The following is a 26,451-nucleotide window of genomic DNA, read 5'->3' as shown; positions in this document are numbered from 1 at the left end:
GCCTGTTGAGACTGCCCTTTGGGTATGCCACTTGTGGGGCTAATTGGGTGGTGCTCTGTTGTGTTCTGAAGCCAACCTGTAAGTATGTTGGTTCTGGGGCCTCTTGGGAGGGGCTCTGGTACAGGCCCAAATTACCCACTGCCTGTGATCAGCCAGACAGGAGCTACAAAGTGATCTGCAGTTGTTCGCTGCCAGTGCTAAACCTGAAGACATGTGGGAGAGGACACGCTGCAAAATGAGGACATCTGCCACCAGTACTGGGCCTGGGGTAACTCCTCAAAAAGCCAGGACACCCTGAGGGCTGCTGCTACCTGCCAGCTCCCTTAAGGTTCAGCCCCTCATAAAGCCTCATGTGGTACAAGTGTTAGGTTAGGCGTAGCTTCAGGGAATCACTAGAGTAGGAAGAGTTGTGGTCACCAGGTTAGTGTAGATTCTGGTTTGGTGTCAGTGCTGAGCCTGGAGCTACTCAGCAAAAGTCTGAGAGTACACCAAGTGCACCTGGGGTCTGTGGACTCCTATAGGTTTTCAAGAAAGAGTGCGATGTGGGCGGAGCTGGCTGCTCCTGGAGAAAGTGCCTCCAGGTGTTGGGGGAGTTGGCTAGGGGAGGTTCTCCATGAGTCAGCAGGGTGGAGCAGTGAAGCTCACCAGACCAATCAGATTCAGATTTGGAGAGTGGAGGCGGACTCAACACGGGAAAGATGGCGTCTGCCTGCCAGCTGCATAGGAGGAGGCCCCCTTCACAGGGAAAATGGCGACTGTCCTCTCACCCTAGCCTTGACGCCACACACCTCAGTCTGCTCCCTGTATGCCTCTGATGTCCCTTGAGTCACTGTCCCTCTGCCGGAGCCCAGGGTGAGTGCCTGGGAGTGAGTGAATCCTGTGGGTGGGCCCCTTAAGAGGATGACTGGTTTTTCCCCAGCCTTCCATCCCACCCAGACGGTCGGAATCCCCCGTTTTTCACAGTGAGATATTGTGGGGGCTCTTCTTCCTGGCAACAGTACTCTGGGCTGGGGAGCCTGGTGTGGGGCTGGAATCCCTTGCTCCTCCAGGGGTAACCTCTGCAGCCAAGGTATCCCTCCCAGTTTTCTACTGTCACACAGAGGTTTGGGGCCTGCCTGTTTTGCGTCTCCACCCCTCCTACCAGTCTTGATGTGGCTTCTTCCTTAGTTATAAAGCTTCTGTTCAGCTAGACTTCAGATATTCTCTAGGTTAATTGTTCTATAATTTAGTTGTAATTTTAGTGTGTTCATGGAAGGAAGCAGGCACAGTGTTTATCTGCTCTGCCTTCTTGGATTTCTGCCTTAAACATTTATTTTTACATTCATTATGAAAGGATTTTATGATCATTATAGAAAACTTGGAACATAACAAAAATACAAAAACGAAAATAAAAGCATATGGAATCCCAGCAACCATAGATAACTGTGAGAAGGTGTGAAAATTAAGACCTAAATAACATACCAAGTTAGTGATAGATGTGGAATTGCTCTGGCCCAATTCAGCTCTCTATTAACAATTAGGTTTCTCCCCTCTCAAGGTAAAAGGACTTTTAGTTTCAAGTGCACCACATTGAAAAATCATTACTTGGAGTCTCACTTGGAGTCAGGGACATTTATCTTACTCATTTATTCCCCATCGATTTTATTTAATTATTATTATTTTTGCAGCTTCTTTGAGGTATAATTGACAAACAACAAACTGCACCCATTTAAAGTATAAAATTCAATTAGTTATGTATATATGTATACACACGTATACTTGATTTTGCTGATGGTTTTACAGATATTTTAATACATATAAATACTTATATATAGTGTTTATATATCTTAATTATATTTATATATGTATTTGTGAAACCATCACCAAAATCAAGTTAGTGAATTATCACTTGCAAAAATTTCCTCACAACCCTCCTCCACCCACAGGTAACCATTATTTTCTGTCACTATAGATTAATTTGCATTTATGAGAATTTTATGTAATTGGAATCTTATTTTTTCTGGCTTCTTTCACTCAGAATAATTATTTCAAGATTCCTCCGTGTTGTTGTGTGTATTCATAGTTCATTCTTTTTTTATTAATGAGTAGTATTCCACTTTAAATATACACAATTTTTTTCTACTTACCTGTTGATGGACATTTAGCTTGTTTCTATTTTTTGGCTATTACAACTAATGCGGCTATGAACATTTTTGTATGTCTTTATGTGGACATTTGATTTCATTTCTCTTGGAAAAGTACCTAGGTGTGTAATGGTTGGTTCATATGGCAGGTTTATGTTTACTTTTTTAGAAACTGTTTTCCAAGAGGTTGAAACATTTTACATTCCCACCATTAGTATATGAAATTTCCAGTTCCATATTCTTAAAAACACTTAGTATGGTCAATCTTTTAAATTCTAGTCATTTTAGTGGGTGTATAGTGGTATCACATGGTGTTTTATTTTGGACTAATTGCCCTACTTTCTAATGTTGTTGAACATTTTTTCATGTGCTTATTTGCCATTCGTGTATCTTCATTGGTAAAGCGCCTATTTAAATATTTTGCCTGTTTTTAAATAAATTATTTTGTCATTGTAAGAGTTCTTTATACATTCCAGATACCAATCCTTTAGCAGATACATACTTTGTAAAGATTTTCCTCTCAATCTGTTGCTTAACTTCTGCTTTTTAAAATAGTGTCTTTGGGTGAAATCCAATTTATTGATTTTGTTTTTTTGTGTGCGTGTATGTCTTGTTTAAGAAATCTACCAAACTAAGTAATGAAGATTTTTTTTCCTGTTTCCTTCTAGAAGATTTATGGTTTTAGTTCTTATATTTATATTTACAATCCATTTTGAGTTAATTTTCATATGTGGAGTGAAGTAAAAATCGAGGTTCACTTTTATACATAGGTTATCTGGTTGTTCCAGTACCATTTATTGAAAAGATTATCTTTCTTTTTCGAATTTCTTTGGAATCTTTGTCAAAAATCGTAGATATTTGGATTTATGCTCTATTCTAATCCACTTACTGATTTGTCTATTTTTATGCCAATTCTATATTGTTTTGGTTAATATAGCTTTATGAAATGTTTTGCAGTCAGGCGGTATAAGCCCTCTCCTTCTTTTTCAAAGTTGTTTTGGATTTCCATATACATTTCAGAATCAGCTTGTCAATTTCTAAAAAAAGTTCCAAGATTGTGACTGGGATCACATTGACTCTATAAATCAATTGGGGAGAATTGACATTATAGCTATATTGATGTTTCTGGTCTGTGAACATGATATCTGTCTCCATTTATTTAGGTCTTTAATTTCTCTTAGCAATGTTTTGTAGTTTTCAGTGTCTTACACATCCTTTGTCAGATTTATTTTTAAGTATTTCATATTTTTAGATGGTGTTGTAAATAGTGCTTTAAAATATTTCCATTTCTGATTGTTTGTTGCTGGTATGTAGAAATTTTTTGTATATTGACCTTGAAACCTTGTTAAACTCACTTATTAATACTATTAGCCTTTTTTTTGGTAGTCTCCTTAGAAATTTTATATAGACAGTCATGTAATCCGGAAATGAAGACAATTTTTATTTCTTCCTTTCAAAATACCTTTCTTTTTCTTCCTCTATTCTATTGAATAGAATCTCCAGTACAATAGTGAACAGAAGTAGCAAAAACAAATATCCTTGTATTATTTCTGATCATAGGTGGAAAGCATTCATTCACCATTTACATATGATGGTAGTAGCTATTCTTACTTATTTGTTAGTGTGTCTTTCATGTCATACATACATTTTAATGTTTAATGGATAAAAGCTCAGGAATAGCAATTAACTCGCCTCTACAAATAGGATTAGGATTACAAGATATGGAAATTCTGGTAAATTTTACAGTTCTTTGATCTAGCATTAGATATATGTATTCTCTGTCCTAGAGTTTATAATTCTTAATTGGAGGAAAGATTCATGAAATATCTCTTGGTTCATGGTATTTTAGGTCTGAGTTATAGAGTAAGATTGTCTTCCTTAGGATTGCCTGACATTTTCCTCTTAGGCAGCCAGCCAACATTATGAGGATTTTGGTGTCTAGGAGAGAAATACAGTAACTAGATGGAAGGGATTTGATTCATAATAATTATCAGGGAAATGTTATTTGCATATAGAGGTACAGAAAATAGTGATGACAAATGCCAATGATAGGCAGGAAGGCTATGAAAAACAAAGTTCGAGATAGGACCTGAACACATCATTTTTAAAGTTTGATTAGTACCCCAAAATATCTTATTGGAATACCAGATATCTGAATTTCCTCCTAAGTTCACAGGGGTCAAAAGTTTTGACCAAGCACAGTTCTGAAAAAATAACTTGGGGGCATATATTTGGTAGTAAATATGCATAGAACCATATTAAAATTTTACATGTGGAAATAATTATACATTGAAGTTAATAAAGGAACACTTAGGGAAATAAGGCTAGACAATAAATTTATTTTTATTTCCTTTTCTGCAGGTAAACACTCTCAGGGTTTTTATCTCCGAAAACATTTTGAAGGAAAATGTTCTTTCAACATTTTTTCCTCTATACTTTCAATTCACACTTCTGAGGCAAAAAACTGGGTGAAATTTGGTTTAAAAAAAAAAGTTTATCAAAATGGTTAAATATTCTAAGCTAAGCAAGACGTATTTCCTAGATGCCACTGATTGAGTTAATAGGGTATGTGTTGGGAGCCCAGGTAAGCCCAGGAAGGACCTGGCTATGCGATCTCACCAGTGACTTCATCAAAAGTTGGAATTATTGGGGTTGCTTAAATAGTAGAGGTGGAGGAAGAGTTTAAATTTAGAGCACATATTACCTCCAGTTCTTTTTGTGACAATAGAATGTATTCAAATAACAGCTTGCAAATTGTGAAGAAGAGCTTGCAAACCTTAAAAAAGAGAGGACTTAAAAAAAATAATTTCTTTGCCTTATTACACAAGAAGCATGAGTTCTTATGGGAAAAAATTTAAAAACATACGCCATTATCCAAATAAACACATATATCATATATTTCAAAGAAAGTGGAAATCAATATATACATTTTCCCTGTTAAACTTGTTTTATAATGCACAATTTTCCATACACTTAAATACTCAGGATCACAGTTATTAATATTTTCATAATATATCATATGTATGTAATTATTTAGCCAATTCCCTATGTTTAACAATTAGGTTGTTTCCAATTTACATTACAGTGATTAGAAAGATTAATATTTTTGTGTGTACTTGGATTATTTTATCAGAATAAATTCTCAGAAATGAAAACATTGGTGAAGGGTCAAAACAATTTTGGGATTTTTGTATGTATAGACAAATCACTGGAAAGTTTGAACCAATTTAGACTCATCGTAGCAGTAGATAAGTACTCATTTCATCACATGCTTGACAGCAGTGAACATTATTTTTAAAAAGTACTTTTATGGAATAAAATGTTAACTGTCTCAACTTTCATTTCTTTGATTACCAGTGATTTTGGAGTTTTAAAATATGAATGTTTTGTTGGTCTTTGCTACTTACTCTTTTGTAAGTTATAATTCTTCCTATTTAGTCGATATTTGCTGGTTGTTCATAATGTGTGAAAGCAAGAGAGAGAATCCCTGACCCAATGTAACTTAAACTTAAAGCTTGATCATTCCTCAACATCGGTTTGGTAAACTGGAGAATATTGACAGTCTTGATAGTCTAAAAACATCAAACTTATCCCAGGAAAACTTGTCATGAGTAACAAGGTCATAGTTGTCACAGAAGTCATGGTTATACTGAATCCTGGCTTCACATTCCTAACTGGGTTGTCCTACCTATAAAATGTGGATTATATGTTCACAAGAATTAAATATAAATTTCTTTGATTTGTGCTTGACAAATTGAAAGCTTAAAACAATGAGCAGTTTATATTATCCATATTAGCAGGAGAAAGTTAAAAAAAAATTTTTTTTGAGGATATTTTGTGAAAATTCTGATGGACTGCAAGTCTCCTCTAGAGATCCAGGGAACTCTGAGGGTCTGTCACTTTTGCTGGATAGAGCTAAGAACCTGTGTGCAGGGTAGACAGCTTGAAAAAAACCTGGTTTATCCTGAGGGAAAATGAGGAGAAAGGTAACGAAATAAGGGAATTCCCAAATAGGTACCTGAAGTAGACGTGGTTTGGAAAATCTTTGGACATATCTTTGATTATTTTTCACAGTAAACTTCTAGGAAGAAAAATGCTGAGTCAAAGGGTATCAATAAGTTTAGAGCATTACGCTTTGTGGAATCTGATTTGGGAAAATCATGGGTCCTGATACACGCCACATTCTCAGACTGTGTGTGGAGTTGGCTGAAAAATTGAAAATGCCATAAAAAGCCTGGCATTGAAGTGCATTGTTAGGAAGCTCCCAGACCATGATTCTCACGTCTGTACCACGTGTCTCCTGCCCCACTCTCAATTTTGTGCAGAGTGATATTAAGATTAACTAAGGTAAATAATTTCCATTTATATTCCTTGTTTTTATGAATTATCTTTAAAAATATAATGGATCCCATACAACTAAAGAATTAATTAAATATAGCTAGGTTAGAGACAAGTCTCAATTTGGGATTAAAAATGAAATGTTTTAATATTCTCGAACTTGCTAAATAAAACTTTCTTGTTGGCTAGCAGGTCCCACACACAGCATCTCAGTCCAGTTCCACAAATTTTCAGCTCTTCAGCTACTACAACAATCCCATGTAGGTGACTCACTCCTGCTCATTTTTAAACTTCACGTTCTACTGACGCTCTCCTCCTTTACCATGTACCGCAAACCCTACGGACCTTAACCTTCCGATTGCAGTTTAGTCTGCTGGTTCTTCTGGAGGCTCCTGGGAGAGATGTGTGTGTCTGTTCTCGTATACTTCCCTCTCCTTCCTCCTGGCACTCATGTGCTGCTGGGAATCTTCTGTTCCAGGACTTTTTCTGGGTAGCACAGGACCTTCCTTTGACTCTTGAGTGAGTGATCATAGCCTTTCCTCCTTACAGAGGGAACAGCTTTTTTTTTTTTTTTTTTTTAAATACCAAATATGAAACTTTCAAAAGGTGATCTCCAGCTTCTTTGTAGTCTTCCTATGACATGGACTAGGAGTGGGAGGAGCATTGATTGTCGAGGTGGCGGTGTTAATGCTGCTTCTGCTGAATTGGTCCTTCAGGAAGCTCTCCATGGAAGTGGCTGCCTATAATATCCAGTGAGCTTTGGAACTTAGAATGTGCTCTACTTAGAAACTTGTTCTCAGTTGCGAATCTAGTCATCCGTTCTGTCACTACTAGCATCTAACATCATTGGAAATTGGCACTAATGAAAAAGATTAGGAAAAAACAGCGTTAAAAACCAGGGAAAGGTGAACACACAAATGTGTGCCATCAGTTCTTTGAAAGTACTGGAGGTAACTCTGATTCACAAAATTAGCTCTGAGTTTTCTTAACACAGGAGGAAAATACCATCACCGACAGAAATTTCATTATATCTTTAAAGAAAAAAAGCAGTTGCTTAGGAGAAGTAAAACTCTTCCTGGTCCTGAGATCCACAGCTCCCTGGCCCCCTGTGTAGAGAACCTGAGCACTGCAGAGACCGGTGTCCCAGACAACATCCTCCAAGTCAGGGTGTCACCTTTTATGTTCTATACCGGGAGCCAGTGGTTTCAATGTAAAATGCAATTAGGTGAAAGCAGTTCTCTGGGGAAGGGAAAACAAACAGTTGCATCCAGACTAGTTAAGTAGCAATTTGGCAAAACAGATTCATGTAAGCATCAGTCTTTTTTAGAGCAACTTTATTGAGGTGTAATGGACAGATAGGAATTTATATATTTAAGGTGTACAACATGTTGTTTTGATATATGTGTACATTGTGAAATAATCACCAGAACCAAGCTAAGTAACATATCCATCACCTCACATAGTTATCATTTTCTTTTTCTTCATCTTTTTTATGTTTGTGTGTGTGTGTGATAAAGAGTACTTAAAATCTACCTTCTTAGCAAATGACATTAGCATTGTTAACTACAGCCACCACGCTCCAAAACTTATTCGTCTTGCTGTAATTGAAACTTTGTATACCCTTTGACCTCTACCTCCCCATTTTCCCTTCCCCCAGCTCCTGGCAACCATCATTCTACTCTCTGCTTCTCTGAGTTTGACTATTTTAGATCGTACATAAGTGAGATCAAGGGGCATAGATTTTGTAGCTAGAGGAAAAGAGAGATTGCCCAACAGTCCTTTACAAATATGAGTCTCTTAACTAGGTTTTGATAAAATGAAGCATTAGTGCCTTCAGCGCTATCCTTTCAGCAATATCTGAAGACCAGGGAAGCCATGTTGCTGGCTAAGTGCAGACCCCCATGCTTACTAGTTAAGCGAGGAATAGGTATAACAGTTTGTGGATGTTGAGAAGCCTAACAGGACACAGGCCATATGGAAAGCTCCCCAGTTTCCATTTGGAATTGGGGGAAATCCAGGCAAGGCTTAGACTCTCGCATTGGTTTATAGCTTCAGTTTTGCTCTGACACATAGTCAAATGGGCAATGGAGGCCCTTAATTTCCATTCCAAGGGGAACGGCCCAATCTGTAGATTGGGAGTCGATCCCTACAAGCACTGCCTGTCGATTCAGTATCATATATGCATGCTCTTTTTTCATTCATTCAGTAATATTTATTGAGTACTATCTATGCATCTGGCATATATCCTCATAAAGTGTGTCAGACATTTTTAAATAGATGGACACTCAGAGCAGAACTGTTACTCCCAGGGCATCTAAAAAACTGTATTTTGATGTCCAAGAGGTTTAAAAATACTTTAAAAATTTGGGAGCCATTGCCAAAGCCCATACTGCTATAGTTTTAACCTGGAAAACTTTAGAGTTGTTAAAAAACATTTACTTTGACCGTTAAAAAATCATATTAAACTCCCATGTGTCAAGCACTTCCATGATTATATTGCATATATTGAAACTTCTCCATCAAATCAGCTGCCTTTATAGAACCTGGAAGCTTAGAGCTGAGCACCAACTACCGTTTTGTCCCAGTTGCCCTGGAACTCCAGTGAATGTTTCCCTCAGTGGACTTTCATGCTAAGTTTTTCCTAACTGCAATCTAATTTTTTCTGTTCTCTGCCCTTGACTTCTTGATTTTACATGATTTCTTTTTCTTCTAGAAAAAGAAAAAGAATTTCTTGGCTGCAGGAGTGCCAACAGAAATCCTAAAGTTGGCTTACCCTCAGCAACAGACCCAAGGAATCTTGCTGTAATACTCCTGGGTTACCCAGGTATTTCAATAAGTATCTCCCAGAATTGGAAAATAGATGTATCAAAATAGTGGGTACCATCAATTTTTCTTTTTTCTTTTTTTTAAATGATGTTTTTGAAATCTTGAAGCATTTGTTTGGTTTCTATATATTGGGAGAAAGCATATCTAGCCGTGCTGTTTTTGCCTGAAAATGTCTCTGGCTTTTAGAGCCTCCTCCTTCTCTCTCTCTTCCACTTGCCCTCCCTCGCCCTCCTCCTTTCCCTTCCTCACCCCTCTTACCGATTCCTTCTTATTCCTTTTTCAAAAGCTGCAGCCAAGGTCTACTTGTTGCCGTTTTGGCAAGTTCCCTGTGTTTCCAAGGGCTCCAGGATGACTTCAGAACTTCAAAGTTACATAAATCCCGCTGTTTTCAACCTCCTAAATAGTTCTACAATCCACCCATTTTACTCATGTCCACAGTCATTTACCAGGCCCTAGCCACCCTTGTCTCTGGCTGAGAGAACTTCATGAACACCTTCCATGAAAGAACATTTGAGTGAGAACAAGCTAAGTGTGTTTGCCCTATTTCCAAAATGACTCCTAAGCAGAAGAGTGGCAAATGTCCTAGGACAGTAAGTTACTTACCTTTCACAAAATTCCTTGGAGTTCTGCCATTTCTTGGGTAACGTATAGGTGTGCAAAGCCTTCTTAATCCTTTAATGATGCTTCCTTTGGAAAGATAAGCTGAAAACAATAATTTAGGATTTCTAGCAAGATTCAAAATAATCATTCAAAAGAGGCCATCTTCCACTCAAAGAAATAGGAAATCTAATAAAAATTTTATTTTTTCATTTTTGTTTTTAGTATTAGCATAATAATACAATTTATATATTTTTCATATTATTATGCTTTAGTTTTGTTTCATTCAGTAAACCTTATTTAGCACTTAGTATGTTTAATCTGGTTTAAGGATTTACAAATATTAACTCATTTAATAAATAACATAGAAATTAGAAGTCCTTTATACTGCCATTCTCCAAAGGTGATCATGCTCAATCATTTGAGATTTTTTTCTATCGCTTTTCTTTTCCCTGAACATATATTAATGTTTTATATTGTTGTTATAATTAATATCCTTATTTGTATTACAAGGGAACAATACTCTTTTGCAATTTGCTTTTTTACTTAGCTATATGTATTGGGCACCTTTTTATATGAGCCCATCTAATTGTATATCATTGTATTCAAGAGTTTCATAGTTTTCCACTGTGTGAATGAACCATCTTTGTATTGAAGGCAATTTGTGCTTTTTAAACCTATTCAGTCATAAACTTTCCATAGTATGGGAGTGCTTTTGAAGGCTAAATTCCTAGGAGTAGAAATGCTGGTTCAACATATTTTCAAATTGTTCTCCAATACACATCTCTTCCAGCAATGTATTAGTGTACCTGTATCCTCATAGCCTTGTCAACACTAGACACTACAAATTTAAAAAAATTACCAAATTGTTAGGCAAAGAATAATAAAATAATATGCATGCTACCAAGGTATTGATGAAGAAGAAAGAAAGGAAAGAAGAAAGAATTAAGAGGTAGTAGTGACATCTAATGGAGAAAAAAATTTATAATTGAAGCCTGGGTAACTGAAAGTCTGGAGGAATAGAGACTTTTAAATCTCAATATTTAGAGTACGGTGCTTGAAGCTCAGTTGCTCTTTGCAACTATCCACATGTAAGTCTGGATTGTTTTTACACTAACTTTTACTATGTAAGCACGATCCAAAATAAAGTCAGCTGTTGGCACATAGTAGGCTCTTGATGACTATATGTTTTTATTTTCTGGGGGTGCCCCTGGTAAAGGAAGAGCATGAATGACAATCCTGCTACAAACCCTCTGCTTTCCAGAGTTTCAAAAAGTAAAGATTAATCGTGGTAATCTATGTAGTTATTAATATAGGAAATTGCCTCATGTGCAAGTTACCACATTTATTTATTGAATGTCAACTGTAAAGCTGTACTTGTGTATGTAAGTGATGTATATATAACAGGTAATTATGACATGCCACAAGAACTGCTATAATAGAAACATGAAAATTATGCTTGATCTGTAACTGATCAAATCCCAAATCTCAGTTTCCTGTTTTTACCCACTATTCCATGCTCCTAGTAAAAATAACATTTTAAAATATTAACAGGAATATCAAAATATATGTAAGTATTCATGTCCTACGTTCTACAGTATTGTGTATATCCTACATGTACAGGATAATTTTCTACCTTCCTGAGACAAGCTCCCACAATCATCTGTCATGGTTCTAGTTCCTTCCCTTTCTCGTTGATTCTAAGCGAGATATCCTTGACAAGTCATTTGAAAATATTACATTTGGAAGATGTACTGACTGGTTAGCTATAGACTGCTGTGTCTTAACCCATTTAGGAAGATGAGGGTCATTATTATGCCTGTCTTTCATTTTAGACTGTTGATGTCCCTGTTCTAATTAATCAATGGTCCCATGTGAAAGGTGGCTGTTGTCTGTTCTACCTTATGAGGGATCTTAGCTAATCAACACTTATTAATTAGTCACTAATCTGTACTGTGTACCAACAACTGTTTTCACTAAATGGTGGCAGGATTAATTGATAGAGGATAATGAGCCCCTCCTTAATTAAAAAAGAAACATTGCTCCTTACCCTCTGTAGATAATCCCTTGTAGATGAAGGGCCACTGAGGGAAGGCTGGGACAGGCACAAGATGGCAGAGTCTAATTTGTTTTTAACCTGCTTTTAAGGAGTTGTTTAATTAATAGGATATCAGCACACTTGAAGTCTTGAACAGGTGCAGATACATGTTTGTAACCAGCTGTGTAATTGACCGCAGTGGAACAAGCCAGGGCCGAGGATACAGACCTCACTAATCACCTGCTTGCTCTCCTACCTGTGGTGGTAAAAAGGCCTGTTCTTTGTCGTGCAGGATTCTCTGAGTCTATCTGGATGGCCATATAGTGTTGAGATGAGTTTAAATTCTAGGTCTTTGAGCAAAAATTTGTAAATGGGTTCATCTCTGCTCACAATGCACTATAAACATTGCTGCCCCCTTTTCTAATTTGTTTGCTTTGTAGCCTTCCTAAAAATCTGGGGACCCTGTGGCTACTATATATGCTTGTGGGTAAATAGGTCTCTAGGTTCAGATCTGAGAGGCATACAGTTGTAGCAGTCTAGGAGCGTTTAGGAGCAGCTATCTAGTCTGGGGATTGGCAAACTATAGAGTAGGGCCAATGAACTTGAGACCTGTGTTTATAAATGAGGTTTTCACTGGAACTCAGCCATGTTCATTTGTGTATGCACTATCCATGCTGTTTTTTGCTACAATAGCAGATTTAAATAGTTGTGTCAAAGACCATATAATACACGAAGCTGAAATTATTTACTACCTGGCCCTTTATAGAAAAAAATTGCTGATGACTCTTGAGATCAGGGGTTCAACCCATACTGTTTTTTCCAGCTTTTGTTGTCAAGTTCAAGAAGTGTCTTTTAAAAATGTGTTATGTGTCAGGTTGGGTTGGGCAATACTCAATTTCTTTACCAAAGGTTTCCTCTGAGACTTTAGTATAATGCTATACATTGTAAATATACATGATATACATTGTAAATCTCCAAGAAGAAAATATAGTATGCAGATTACGGTATCATTGCATCTCTATGAATATCTCCAGGAAGACACCCACAGTCTCATAGGGCAGCCAGTAGCATTTTAAGGTAGTTCTGATTCTACAATGTGGGAAACTATTTCTTAGTGACTTAAATTTTTTCATTCTTGTTCTACTGACCCGAGTCACATAAACTACACCCAAGCTCTCTTCAACAAGAAAATCCTTCAAGTATTAAAAGGCAGTCATCATCTCTCTCCACTCGTTAGTTTCTTCTTATCCTTCTTCAACCTTTCCTCACGTGGTTTGTTTCCTAGATCCTTCTTCAACCTAGTCATTCTCATTTGGATCCACAGTAATTTGTCAACAATGTTCCTTTTAAAACAATGGCTCTAAGTACTTAGAGAACCTGAAGGAAGATTCTTCCTTAGAAAACACATATTCCAAAATAAAATGTTACATAGATTCATAGATTCCTTGAAGCAAATCTATGTCATTTGATTCTTGCTGAAGAATCCCTGTCTGAATAATGCCAGCCGAAACCGAATACAATATGACTCCAGAACATACAAGTGGAGAAAGATGTATTTAACATGGCGTACTTAAAAAAGTTTAGTCTCAGAACTTCTACCTCATGTAGAGTTTGCCAGCAACTAAAACCCCCAAATCTTTTTACATATACTATGGCCTTATGTCTTCTGTTCTTTTGCAAATGAAAATCTTAATCTGAAAGCAGGACTTCATGATTATTTTTATTAAGATAGGATCAGCCTATTGTTTTATTCTATCTTTATCTTTTTTGTATCTTAACTCCATCATCTAATATATTGGTGAGCCTTCTAAGAGTTGTCATCTGCAAATTGGATACAAATGTAATTTCGTATTTGACAAAATTGCTAAGTAAGACAGGACTGTGTAGGACTCTACCGTGTCTTTGAAGACAGTTACCAACTTTGACTTCTTTCCATTAATTGGCTACTTTGATCATTATATGCAATACACATTGTATTATCACATTATATTTAATTCCTTCCAAATTTTATTTTCTTTTTATGTGAAATCTGATTTTTAAAAAAATTTGCTTCTGAAAACTTTTTCTTTTCTAACACAGTAGATTGGGATCTAGGCTTAAATCTAATTTTCACTCTCAGTCTTTATTACAACACCTACCTTTAATGTATCATATATTTGTTCATTTGTTTATTATACATCTCTTTCGCCACAGTGCAAGCTCCACAAGAGAGATACTTTATATTGTTGTTCACATATCCATAGGGTCCAGAATGATAGCATGAAATATACTAGATCTGCAATAAACAATGTATTTCATGGAATCGAAGAAGTTATCAGTTGTAAGCTATACCATTATTTTATGAGAAAGAAAAGAAAGAAAAGTGCTGCCAATTACTTTATGATACCTGATGAATTATTGATTAAAAGATGCACCTTGTTTCAGAGTTGTTAAAATGTGAAATAATATACATCTTAAATTCAATGAATAAGGGTAATTGTCAAATGGATAGGAGAATTGATGATCTTATAGTAATGATATTTAAGGTTTAACTAACATTTCATCTCAAATCAAATGAAAATCAAAGCACATTTATTGAGTAATTGGATGTGCAATATTCTGTTCTGGTACTTTCTTCAACTCATCCCTGACCATACCATCCTGGGGAACTCCCCCTCATTCATCTCCAGGACTATAGAAACTCAGAGCCTGACAACATAATTTAGGACTTAATTATATGCTGCCTTGTATTGATCACCATTGTTTCTAGTTAAGTAGCAATCTTGTCTCCACAACTAAATTATAAGCCCCTTGAGCATAGGAACTAGCTTTTTACAAAACAGTATATTCTTCACAGTCCTTCCCCTTTCTATTACCCAGAAAGGGGAATGTGCCCATTTATAGGCTTGCAGGATTGAATATTAAGTACAGAGAAAACCTCAGAATGCTTTTAGACAGATGGATGAGAGACCAGTAGAGACAAACAGATTGAAGGAATGCATAAGAAAGTATAATGTAATGAAAATCAAATTTATGACATTTGGTTCCAGAAAATGCTGGTGAGATTAATTGAAAAGCACTGCAACAGGGGGCAGGCTTCTTAAAGAGCCAGGAAAAGTTGCAGATGAAGAGTGGAATGATCAGAAATAAGAAAGACTTTCATTTCCATAGGAAAATCTAAAAGAGGCAATAAGGAAAGAAGGGGACTAAGTGGGAAGAAATGGAGAAAACAAGTCTTTCCTAATCTCATTAGCTTCACTTTCTCTTCCTTTCTCCTTACTATCTTCTCAACACTCCAGAGAGTTAAAATCTAAACGAAGCTGTTCCCTCTTGTTTTTAGTCAACACCTACCTACCTCCTCCTCTCCATCTCTTCTTACTACTTTCCTCAGCAATCCAAGGCTTTAAATAGGTAGGTCATTCTTAGTAAGGCATCTTTCTTTCTAGACTTAGACATACTCTTAGAATTATGGGGATAAAAAAAATGGTAACACAGGGGCATATGGGAAATAGGAAGAAGACTATAATTATGGATTAGTTTGTTTTGCATCTGCCAGGGTCTTTACATAAGATCTTTCATTTAATCACAATCATCCTCCTTAAATATTTGAGACACTTGTCCGAAATCTCAAAGATACTAACTAACAATGCTGTCATGCAAACTCTGGTCTGTCTTGGCTCAGATGCCAGAATCCATGCTAACTTTTTACGACATCATGTTGCTGTTCAATAGAGCGTATTGCCTCCTTCTAATTATGAAAGATTTGTCCTATATGTATTCTTGTATTTAATACCTAGACATTTCATCACTTAAAGAAATTTTACCAAGATTCAGTATGTTTTTAGTGTTTAATTACACAACTTACACATGTTTTTCCAATAGTAAAAACAATTGGAAAGTATTAAATAAGCAAAATGAAGAAAACAAAAGATTATCCACCATCCTATGTGCCATGACTTTTAAATTCACTCAGATGAAAAAAACAGCCCCCTTCCCTTTATTACAAAATATTTTGAATAAGAATATAAGCTTAAGTGCTCACTCATAGACAGATAGTTGGACATGAACTAATAGATTGGTGGCCTAGAATTTCATCCCTGGACCGAAGTATTAGTTTTAGGCCTTCTTGTTGTGGGGTGTTTTGTTTTATTTTCTTTCATAATGAGCAATTGGACTAAAGGGTCAGGTTTAATTATAACTAGAGTCCCTTTCTGTGTGTACATCGCTGCAGACCTAATTGTAGGCTGGCAGCCCTGCTGTGGCCTGAGTGGTCATTAGCTTGCTGATAACGGACTGTTCTTGTCAACAAGGCCTCATTAACCATTGTTTGTTTTTTCAGCAAAATAGTTGTAAGGGTTTGAACTTGTGATTGAGGACGAGTGGGGCTCGTGATGCTTTACTTGTTATATGGCTGGAACCAAGGATTTTCAGCTCAGATAAAGTGATGCTTTCCAGGGACGACCTGGCTGTGTGCAGCGGTACCAGGAACACGGTGTAATGGTGGGGGGGGGGGGGATGGGGAACCCTGACAGTGAGCAGCCAGCATTCTAGTCTCTGTAGCCGATCTTGGGCTCATCATTTTGCTTTCTATTCCTCAGTTTCCTCGTCTGAAAACGTGAAGGTTCTGCTCAATGATAAGTGAGATGACTTTTTGCCAAAAACAAAACAAATAAAAAAACCCACAACCACAATTTTGTATGGTGGTTGCGTAATTTGCTTTATCCCCCTTCCTTTTCTTTCTTTCTTCCTTCCTTTCTTTCTTCCTTCCTTCCTTTCTTTCTTTCTTTCCTTCCTTCCTTCCTTCCTTCCTTCCTTCCTTCCTTCCTTCCTTCCTTCCTTCCTTCCTTCCTTCCTTCTTCTCTTCTCTTCTCTTCTCTTCTCTTTTTCTTTTTTTTTTGTATCTGTGATTTTATCTTCTTAGGTTATACACTAGAGGGCAGTGGTACATTAATATTATGAGCTATGAATGTAGTTGGTATTGCAGTTAGCTGAAATTCATAGACATTTGGGTTTGTAAGCAACCTCATATCCTTATATACTCATACAAAATATAGGAAGCTGTTCTATAGTACCCCAGTTGATATTGATCTTACCTCTTTTGAATTTTTCTAGTGTTGGGGAACTTGCTACTTTACAAATCAGCGTTTTCTCTTATTGGTTGCAGTTATTAGAAAATTATTTCTTTAAAGAAAAATCTATTTACCTATAACTTTCACCCACTGATCCTACAACACCACAGAAAACTTCGTTACTTTTTTTCTTGTAACTGGACTCCAGGTATTTCATGTAATTGTATTACCAAATAGTTACAATTATAGCATGTAATTTGTAACTGAATACTCTAGATTTACGATCTATTATGTATTGGACACTCTACCAGCCTTCTTATTTGCATTACTCTTTAAAATCCTCACAATAAACTCTGAGGGAGAATTTATTTTTATGTATCTTTATTTTATAGAGACTCAGAGCAAAATCATTTAACCAATAAGCAGTGAAGGTGGGATTTGAATTAGGTCTGTCTAGTTAAAACTTCTGCCATTAGCTACAGTGCAACACCTCCTTTTATTGCTATGAAGACCAAGACCCAGAGATGGCAAGTAACTTGCTTCAGATCACACAGCAAATTGGAAAAGAGTAGGAACTAGGTTCTAGATCTTTGGAGAATATGTTCAGTTTTTCTTTGCATTACAGCATAGTATACTCAAGACTACCATCATTCCCTTCCCACATCCTCTTCTCTACATATGAAGTGTTCCCATTTCCCTTCATTGTTATTCTGATGGTTTCTTTTAATTTGCCTCCTCTTTTCTAAATTATAAAACTCAGAATTCAAAACAATGTTCTGTCTAAACAGTACAGAAGGCACTGAGACTATTTCCTGTCATTTGGGCTTAATTTTCCATTAACATTGTCTAAGGTTGCATTAATATTTTAGTTTAATGTTGGATTATTTCAAACATAAGGTTGACAATACCCTTTGTTTCTTTTAATTTTTATAAATGTAGAAACAACATGAAATGCTCCAGTCACATTCTTATTGATAGAAAAAAGTCCTCCTGAACTAAAGAGGAGTCCTTGTGAGTTGATAATAACCTATGGAAAATGCCTGGTTTCCTAAGATATTCAAGGAATGTGAATGTGAAAATACGCCAGCTTCTGGGTGATGGTTAGATTCATATTATATGTAAATGTCCGTGTGTGTTTTAGCTTTCCTATCAGAAATGCACACTTGCTGCATGTGGGGGACGTTTTTTCCCTGAGGGTTGTCTTTTGCCATAGCATAGCCTTAACATTCTGTAAGAAGGGCTGTCTGAGAAGGGCTGTGGATCGAGGGGCCCTGCCTTTCTCTAGCCATGAGATGGGCATATGAACCAATGCTCTCTGTCCCAGGATAGGGGATCTTAGTTCGAGCAGTAGAGGATGGAAAACATGGAGGCTGATTCATCCTGATGACAGTATTGACTCCTGAGCACTCTGCCCTTTAGACACTGCTGTCTCTATCTTGTGGCCTTACTGTCAACATCTGCTTTGACCTGTGAGCCACTTCATATATCATCCCAATAAAATATATATATATATATATACATATATATAATTATTATATAGAAAATTTTAATTTATTTAAAAATATGTAACAAAAATTTTATTATATATTAACATTTTTATTATATATTAAAAATTATATATATATATATATTTATATATACACACACATACACATTTTTAAAGTCAGAATCAGTTTCTGATAGTTACATCCAAAACAGTCCTGAAGTCATACACTGATTTTTGGAATATATTTACTTTTTTGAAATAGCCTTATCACATAGTTCTGTTCAATGACATAGAATAATGAATCTAACCAACAGAGTTTGTAGATGTATGTCATATTACATTTATTGTGAAAACTGTTTTCTGACACATTTTTGGGATTATAGTTTTAAAATATATTTACCACACCTAATGCAATAGATGTGTTTTTCAAAAACTAGCAATAAATGAATTTTATAAATTGACTTCTCCAAGGGCAATTGCTAGTCAATACAAATAGAGTTGATATTTGATGTTGAATCTTTTAGAATGCTAATAATTCATCTGGTTTATAAATTTAAACTTTGATGAATTTAGGTTTTTTTTTCCCAAGAGGGAAACATTTTTATATTTTCAATTAAATATTCATTCATGTTTGAAACCTGTTAATATATAATCTTTGTGAAAATATTAAATCTTTATTTAAGCAGTGTTTTCTAAACCCTAATAACAGCAGGACCTTTTCAATTCTGTTTCTCTTAATGTGTTGTCATCTACCCACCAGGCAACAGTTTCATGTGGGAAAATTCTCAATTCATTCATATTTTTACTCCTGATTTTCTTCTTGAGTGTCAAATTCACATTCTCAGCTTTTTGCAGGACATATTCCCTTCATTGTTTTAAGGGCACACACAATTCCCACGTGATGCTTTCAAACCAAATTATTTATCTCCAAAGGCAGTTACTGAGAACATTGTTTGCTACATTATAAATCTTCTCTTTGATGGTCTAAGGAGGAAATTTCTCCTTGGTTTCAGTACAAAGAAGAAATGGGCTTTTCCTAAGTAACTGATTTGTTTTGCTGTCATGGATCTTGTGAATCTTTCCAAAGGGTCATTATTGAAAGGAAGCTTAAACTCAGATTTTTGGCTCTCTTCTGGCTCACTCACGGGTTCATCTTACTTTCCTACCCTCATTTTTCTCTGGCCTCATTTTTTCTTTCTTATGTTTATTTTGCCTTATGTTATTTTACCTTACTGTATAGTATACATTTTTCTAAACTTCTGTAAATTCTTTCTTCACTAGATAGGGGTATAAATAAATAAAAGCTAAACACATGGATTCATCCCATTTTCCCATCTGCATCTCTTCCTGCTTTTCTTGTCTTTTTGTTAAAGACATCTCTAAACTGCCTGTTTCTGAGGCTTAAGACTTGGAGTTATTTTAAAATCTCTCTCCCCCTCATTCCTTATATTCAGTTAGTCCTCAGAAGTTGTTCAGTTGTACTTCTGCAATATCACTTACACACTGGGGTAAAAAACGAATGGTGGTCATCTGTGTGGGAAATTTGGGAGGGCGTTTGAAGAGATGTGATTGCATCCTTCAGATCGCTGATCTTTTGGTGAAATCTGCTGCTTTCCCCCCATTTGTTCTATCCTTTACCTTCTTACTATGATTATTTTACCTGGATTAACTCATTACCAGTTATCTGGATGATTAAAATGATCTCGTAATTGATTTCCTTGTCTTTAGACCAGTGGTTTTCAAACTTAAACTTGCACCCGAATCTCCCTGAAGGACTTGTTAAAACACAAATTCCTAGCCTCCACTTTCTGAGTTTCTAATTCAGTACGTCTGGGGTGGAAACCGAGAATGTGCATTTCTGACATGGCCCCAGCTGCTGCCACCCTGGGGACCACACTGAGAACCATTGCTTCGAATTGCTCTCCTCAATCATTCTACATGCTATTCCCTGGGTGTAGCTCTTTTAGGGTCCACTTCTTTCCAGGAATTTCATGGCCCTTTACTGTTTACTGAATTTATTTTTCACATTACAGATGTCCTACCCACTATTGAAGACTCCAGAAAATCTAAATACAACTTGTCTCTTTTCCTTTTGTTTTAACTTAAAAAGTATTTTTTTAAATTTTAAGTGTGTTTTTCCAGGACTCATCAGCTCCAAGTCAAGTTGTTTCATTCTAGTTGTGGAGGGCGCAGCTCACAGTGGCCCATGTGGGGATCGAACCGGCAACCTTGTTGTTAGGCACTCCGTGCTCTAACCAACTGAGTTAACCGGCCATGCCCTATTTGTCTCTTTCATTTCCCGATATTTCTCCTTAATCATGCAGCACTCTTCCTTCCCTCATCTTTCCTTATTAATAATCAACTCATTCTCCAGCGCGCTACTCAAATGACGTCAACTTCATGAAGCTTTGCCTGATATTCCCAGTTGTAATTGAGAACTAACCCTCTTTTAGTCTCTCACAGCATTTATAGTATTTTGTCTTTAATTATTATCATAGTTATCTTGTCTTATCTACTGAATTTAACAAGCCCCAAAACAAGGAGCACAAACCCTCAGACTCTTTTGCATAATTTTCCTATAGAAGGTCTTCTTCAACATTCATTTTACTAGCTATTTACATAGAGATTTTGGGGGTGGGGGACTAGAGGATGAATGCTACTATGAAACATTTGTAGAATTTCCCTGAGATCACACTTTTTTTTTTTTTGGCAAAAATCATAACATTGCCCACTTTCATTAATACAAATGAAATATTTCACAGAACATATAATAAGCAATTAAGGAATAAAGACCCAGAATTAACTCATCGTGCCACAGGATTTCAACTGAACAGTAATTTTTGTCTCATCTTATTATTGCCAAGGCCCATTAATTAAGTATTATGACCAGTTTATGGACCAAATTTTATAGATGACAATCTATCATAGAAGTATTCCCTCTATTTGCCAATTTGTAAATAATAAAACGTTCTGTTTTGATATAGGCAAACGAAAATGTATAAAATAGCATGGCCGTGAAACACTTTTTCTGGTATATTTACAGGTGTTACCTGCATAAAGAAAATATCCATCAAATACATTTAGGATATTCTGGATTAAACTGTTAAATTATACTGAACTTCGGGACTCCTCAGGGTCTATAATGTGTTAATATATTTTAGGAATCTATAAAAGGGAATAGACAATGTTCAGCATTTTTTCAAATTTTTTTTTATGTTTTAATTATTTTATATTTTAATTTGCAGAGAAGCTCACAGTGATAACTCCGTTTGCATCACTATTTGGGAACCCAGTCCCAAGACTCCTGTGTAAATGTTTGGCAAAGAAGCAATTGCCATTCCAATGAGCTGAATTAAATGTGGAACTGGTACCCCTAAGCATTTGATATGTACACACCTTTACCCAGTGATGAAAGTGATACTCAGGGCGACAGCTTCGCATTCACTTTTAGGGGATTTCTTTTGTGATTTTTTCTAATTCCTCCAAGTCACTGGGCAAGAGTTTCATTGCGGATAGAGCAGGGAGGTTGCTAGACAAAAGATCCAGCTGGTTACTTCACTTGGTTGCAATTACCTCTTGCTGCCTATGCAGGATTCTGCTCACCGTCCTTGCATGAGCAGGCTTCAAACCCTTGACAGAGCTCCAATAAGATATCTCCTTTTGCAGGTCTCTCTGGAAAATACTGTGTTCAGATGTGTTGATAGCAATTTAAAGGCAACTACTAAGATTACAAGAGGTCATATTAAGGAGCTGGGAAACCACGGATTTCTCTGCCATGCAGTTTGTTTGTGAGGTCGAATATGTTGTTCCTGACATTTATTCCTTTAGGAAATGAGGATGGTGGGGAGGTGGCTGTGTGGACTGCTATTAATAGGGTAATACATGCCCCTAGCCAGCCTTTTTCTACCGTGTTTCCCCCAAAATAAGACCTAACCGGAAAATAAGCCCTAGCATGATTTTTCAGGATGACATCCCCTGAAAGGAAGCCCTAATGCGTGCGTCTTTGGAGCAAGAATTAATATAAGACCCGGTCTTATTTTCAGGGAAACACGGTACCAACTTTCTAAATTATCAACTGTACACCTCATCTCATTCCATCTGTTCTCTGACTCATTGAGAAAAGAGATTCTTTTGCATGCTTTGCAAACTTTCTGATTAAAATGGGAGAAGCAGACTCAAATCTTTTTGATGTCTTTACCTTCAGCCAGTCTCCTTGGCAGCATTTGCTATGTCTCAGTAAAGTCTTCCCTTTCCAATCTATCAAGACTCTTAGATTTTGACTAGCTTCTAGTTTGGATCTAGGACTTTTCTTTTTAAACCATTGTCTTTAAATAAATAAAATGCAGTGTAGTGAAATATTTTTGAAATATTTATTGTCTGAATACCCAGGGAATGTTATAATATTTTTTTCCAAGAATGTTGACTCACAGTTTTGCTGATTTATTATCCTATATCCCTTTATTTTTAATCTTGTACTTTGGTTCACCCAGAGGTTTCCTTTTGAATCCTGCAGCTAATATCTAGGTGATTATTATGACACATCTGTTTCTCTTAATCGCTGGGCTAAGAGGCATTTATTTATAATTATTTCTTCTGACTTAGATATTTATATGAGGTCCTCTTTATTTTCAGACTTCTTTTATCTACTATTGGGATATACAGGCATACCTCGTTTTATTGCATTTTGCTTTATTCTGCTTCACAGATGTGTTTTTTACAAATTGAAGGCAAGGTCCTCCACACCAGTATAAGGGTTATGACTTGCTTTATTGTGACACTCACTTTATTGTGGTGGTCTGGAACTAGACCGGCAGTATCTCCGAGGTATGCCTGTACTGTGTTACTGACCAATTTTTGAAGGTGGCTTTGTTCCAGTTTGATGGAAGAAGACCAAACATTCTTGATCTGCTTTTATATCAATGTCCCAGCCACAGTCTGGGTTTTAAAATTGCCCAAGTAGATATTAAAAAAAAATCCATCAGATGCTCATTTTCATATCAAGTTTTTGAAAAGTTCAGATAACCTATTTAAGGTCAACATATCTTGGAATCTCATGGACTTTTCTCCTAATACCGTGTTTCCCCGAAAATAAGACCTAGCCGGACCATCAGCTCTAATGTGTCTTTTGGAGCAAAAATTAATATAAGACCTGGTCTTATTTTACTATAAGACCGAGTCTTATATAATATGACATGATATGATATGATATAATAATACTGGGTCTTATATTAATTTTGCTCCAAAAGATGCATTAGAGCTGATGGTCCGGCTAGGTTTTATTTTTGGGGAAACAGGGTATTGTAAGATTCATTTGTTCACTCTTCATTCTTTGGTCATCTTTCTTGGGTTGCCTAACTTTGCAACCTAACAACCTGCCTCTTGCTCTATTTCCTAGCAATGATAAAATAATGGACAGGCATCGACACTGAAGATTTTCTTTTTAGAACAGGAAACAGTGAACCTGTCAAAGTGTCATTGTCTCCATGATATACAGGTGGAAGGAGGAGATGCCTGTGGAAAGCAGAGTAACTCCCATTGCTGGCTAGGGAGAGCCAGCATCTGCTGTCCAGGAGGATAGCACTTTTTCTGCTGCAGTAAAGGAGGGTTAAGGAAGTCATGAGGGAAACCCCTACCACGGACACCAGAGGTTCATTTCTTTCTTCCACATTGTGCTCTAAGATTGCTGCGCTAGAGTCTACCTCTGTCTATAGTTTTCCTAAGAACTGAAAAACAAAAATATAAGAAAAAGTACTCAAGGGAAGCTACTTTCCATTGTACCTGCAGGTGATGGTTTTTGATCACGATCACTTTTAGATCTTTCCTGGGAAAGTCTCCATCTTGTTCTGTTTTATTGCAGATTACCACTTGGTTCTCCTAAAGGAGAAGATGATATTGCCCAGGGCCTTTCCTGAGTGAAACGTGCTCCTCCGAGGGAAAAACACAGGGCCACTGTGGTGGAGAAACTTCTGAGAACTTGAGGGGGCAGGTAAGATTCTTTAAAGTTTAAATTGGCCACTTGCTCTCTGGAAACTTGGGTCATAACCACTCAGATATTTTGCTCTGCTGATGTCATGTGGTGTGGAAACCCTGTTCTTGTGTCTGAAAACAATCCTAAAGAAAATCAGCATCATTGTGGGGAGGGGGGAGAATGGGAGGAATGTCCCTGGCCAGGAGGCCGGAGGTGCCCCAGGAAGCTGTTTCCTCTGAATAGTTAAATGGCTGCCTCTCAACTTGCACAATGTCACATTGAATTTGAAACAGGGAACTTTTTATATTTTTCCCCTGATTGTGCTGGCACCTGGCAGATGCCTATTTACCACAGGCATCAATACACATAGTAATCAAAGGAAATCAGAGGCACAGATTAGCAACAGCTGCAAGTCATTAGTGACAGACACGGGAAAGCACAATTCTGCACCCAACTTTGAAATAACCAATATGAGTATTTCAGAGCACGAGGGTTACCGCAGGGCACTCGCTAACATGAGAGCAGCCAAACAATAGCTGGGCTTGTCTCTCAAGAGGGCCCTTTTCTCAAAGGCAGCACCATATACTCCACGTTAGAAACCAATCCATCACATGCTATTGGTCCATTGAGTGTCAGCCCTTTTCAGAGTATATATGCCCATCTTCTGATCAAAGGTTATCTCAACTGAGAAATAACCTATGGCTGGTGGGAAAACTTACCTCCTTTATCATTTTAGTGGTGGGAGATTGGGTGTATTCCTGAGGGCTTAATTATACCATTGACATAGTTGTCAATGGATATAAAGTGGGGAAAATAAAACATTCCCATTTTATTTCATATTTTTTCATATTTCTATTTGGAAATAAGTTCTGATTGATAGCTGTTCTCTTTGTAGTTACGTATTTTCACAGGCAGCACTAACCTTAGCCTAGTCCAGAAAATACTATTCAATTTTTAGCTTTTCCCTAATCAATTCATTCAATGCCTCAGCAGAATACCAGTTGGTCATTTAAAAATTTCTAGCTGTTGCCTAATATGTCCCAAAACAAATTTAGCCAGTATGGGTTTCTATTTTAGACCATCTCTGGAAATGCAGATTTACTGTACAACTGGGTAATGGCTTAGAGATAAACAGACACAGTGAGCTGCTGTCTGATTAGCACGACTGGGCAAAATTTAGCATTATATATATACTGAAATATATAATTGGACCATTGTACCATAGAATGTAGATTAAATTGGTCTCATCACCACATGTGGTCTCTTCTTCCTTTACTTGCTATTAAGGTTGGATTATTTTTTTCTGTTTTAGAAATTTCTCCTTCTCCCTGATCTTCCTCCCCAAAAATATCTTCCGAAGGTTTTTCTAAAAATTCTTATAATAATAAATAACTTGGTTTGGAGATTAGGATAAGAAAGGGAGAAAAATCCTGCCTTTTATCTAGTTCAGAGTCAGCCATTAAATATGAGCTCTTTAATAACAAGCAGTATGCTATTATTTTAGACGACAGCTTCCAGGAAACATGGATTCCGTGGGACACTTGGCACATCATAGCCATTCAGGTGCATATTTTAGTCTGATATGTTGTTAAACTTTTGGAGGAGAGAAATTATTTTGTACTTGATAAAATACCATAATCTGTAGGCTCAGGTTAGGGCGATGTGATTTCTTGGGTCATTTTGATAAGGAAGCAAAGACATGGTATTAATTCATAATTTTATTTACTAACCAATTCAGCACATATTTATTGAAAATCTGCTATGTCTCAGGGACTGTTAGGCATTGTGGATATAGCAACAAAATTAACAAATGAGCTCGTTAGGAGATAACCCAGCAACTTACATTTGAGATGGCTGTTTGACGACAGTTCCTCATTATGTACATCTTTTTATTTCCTTTCTCCCTCCTTTCCTTTCTTTTCTTCCCTTTTTTCCTGCCTTCTCCCTTCCCTTTTGCTTCCTCCTACATTTCCTTCCCTCTCCTTTATCTGTCTTGTGATTTAGACTTTAGAGGGACTAATCATTGT

The 26,451-nt window shown here is 36.6% G+C and overlaps 1 long non-coding RNA gene across 1 annotated transcript in view; it reads left to right on the top strand.

Annotated features, from left to right (window-relative positions):
- Nucleotides 1-711: 711 nt before the first annotated feature.
- The window catches only part of LOC141572396 (uncharacterized), a 106,475-nt gene continuing 80,735 nt past the window's right edge, over nt 712-26,451 (top strand). The window contains exons 1-2 of the long non-coding RNA XR_012497759.2: nt 712-852; nt 24,314-24,442. This is a non-coding gene — a long non-coding RNA (uncharacterized LOC141572396). The remainder of the gene's footprint in view (nt 853-24,313; nt 24,443-26,451) is intronic.

This window comes from Rhinolophus sinicus, chromosome 14, assembly GCF_057876585.1.
Source record: "Rhinolophus sinicus isolate RSI-liver-muscle chromosome 14, RSI-T2T, whole genome shotgun sequence".
NCBI classification, from domain to species: Eukaryota; Metazoa; Chordata; class Mammalia; order Chiroptera; family Rhinolophidae; genus Rhinolophus; species Rhinolophus sinicus.
The sequence above is the reverse complement of the archived record's forward strand: the minus strand, read 5'-3'. Positions and strand labels throughout refer to the sequence as shown.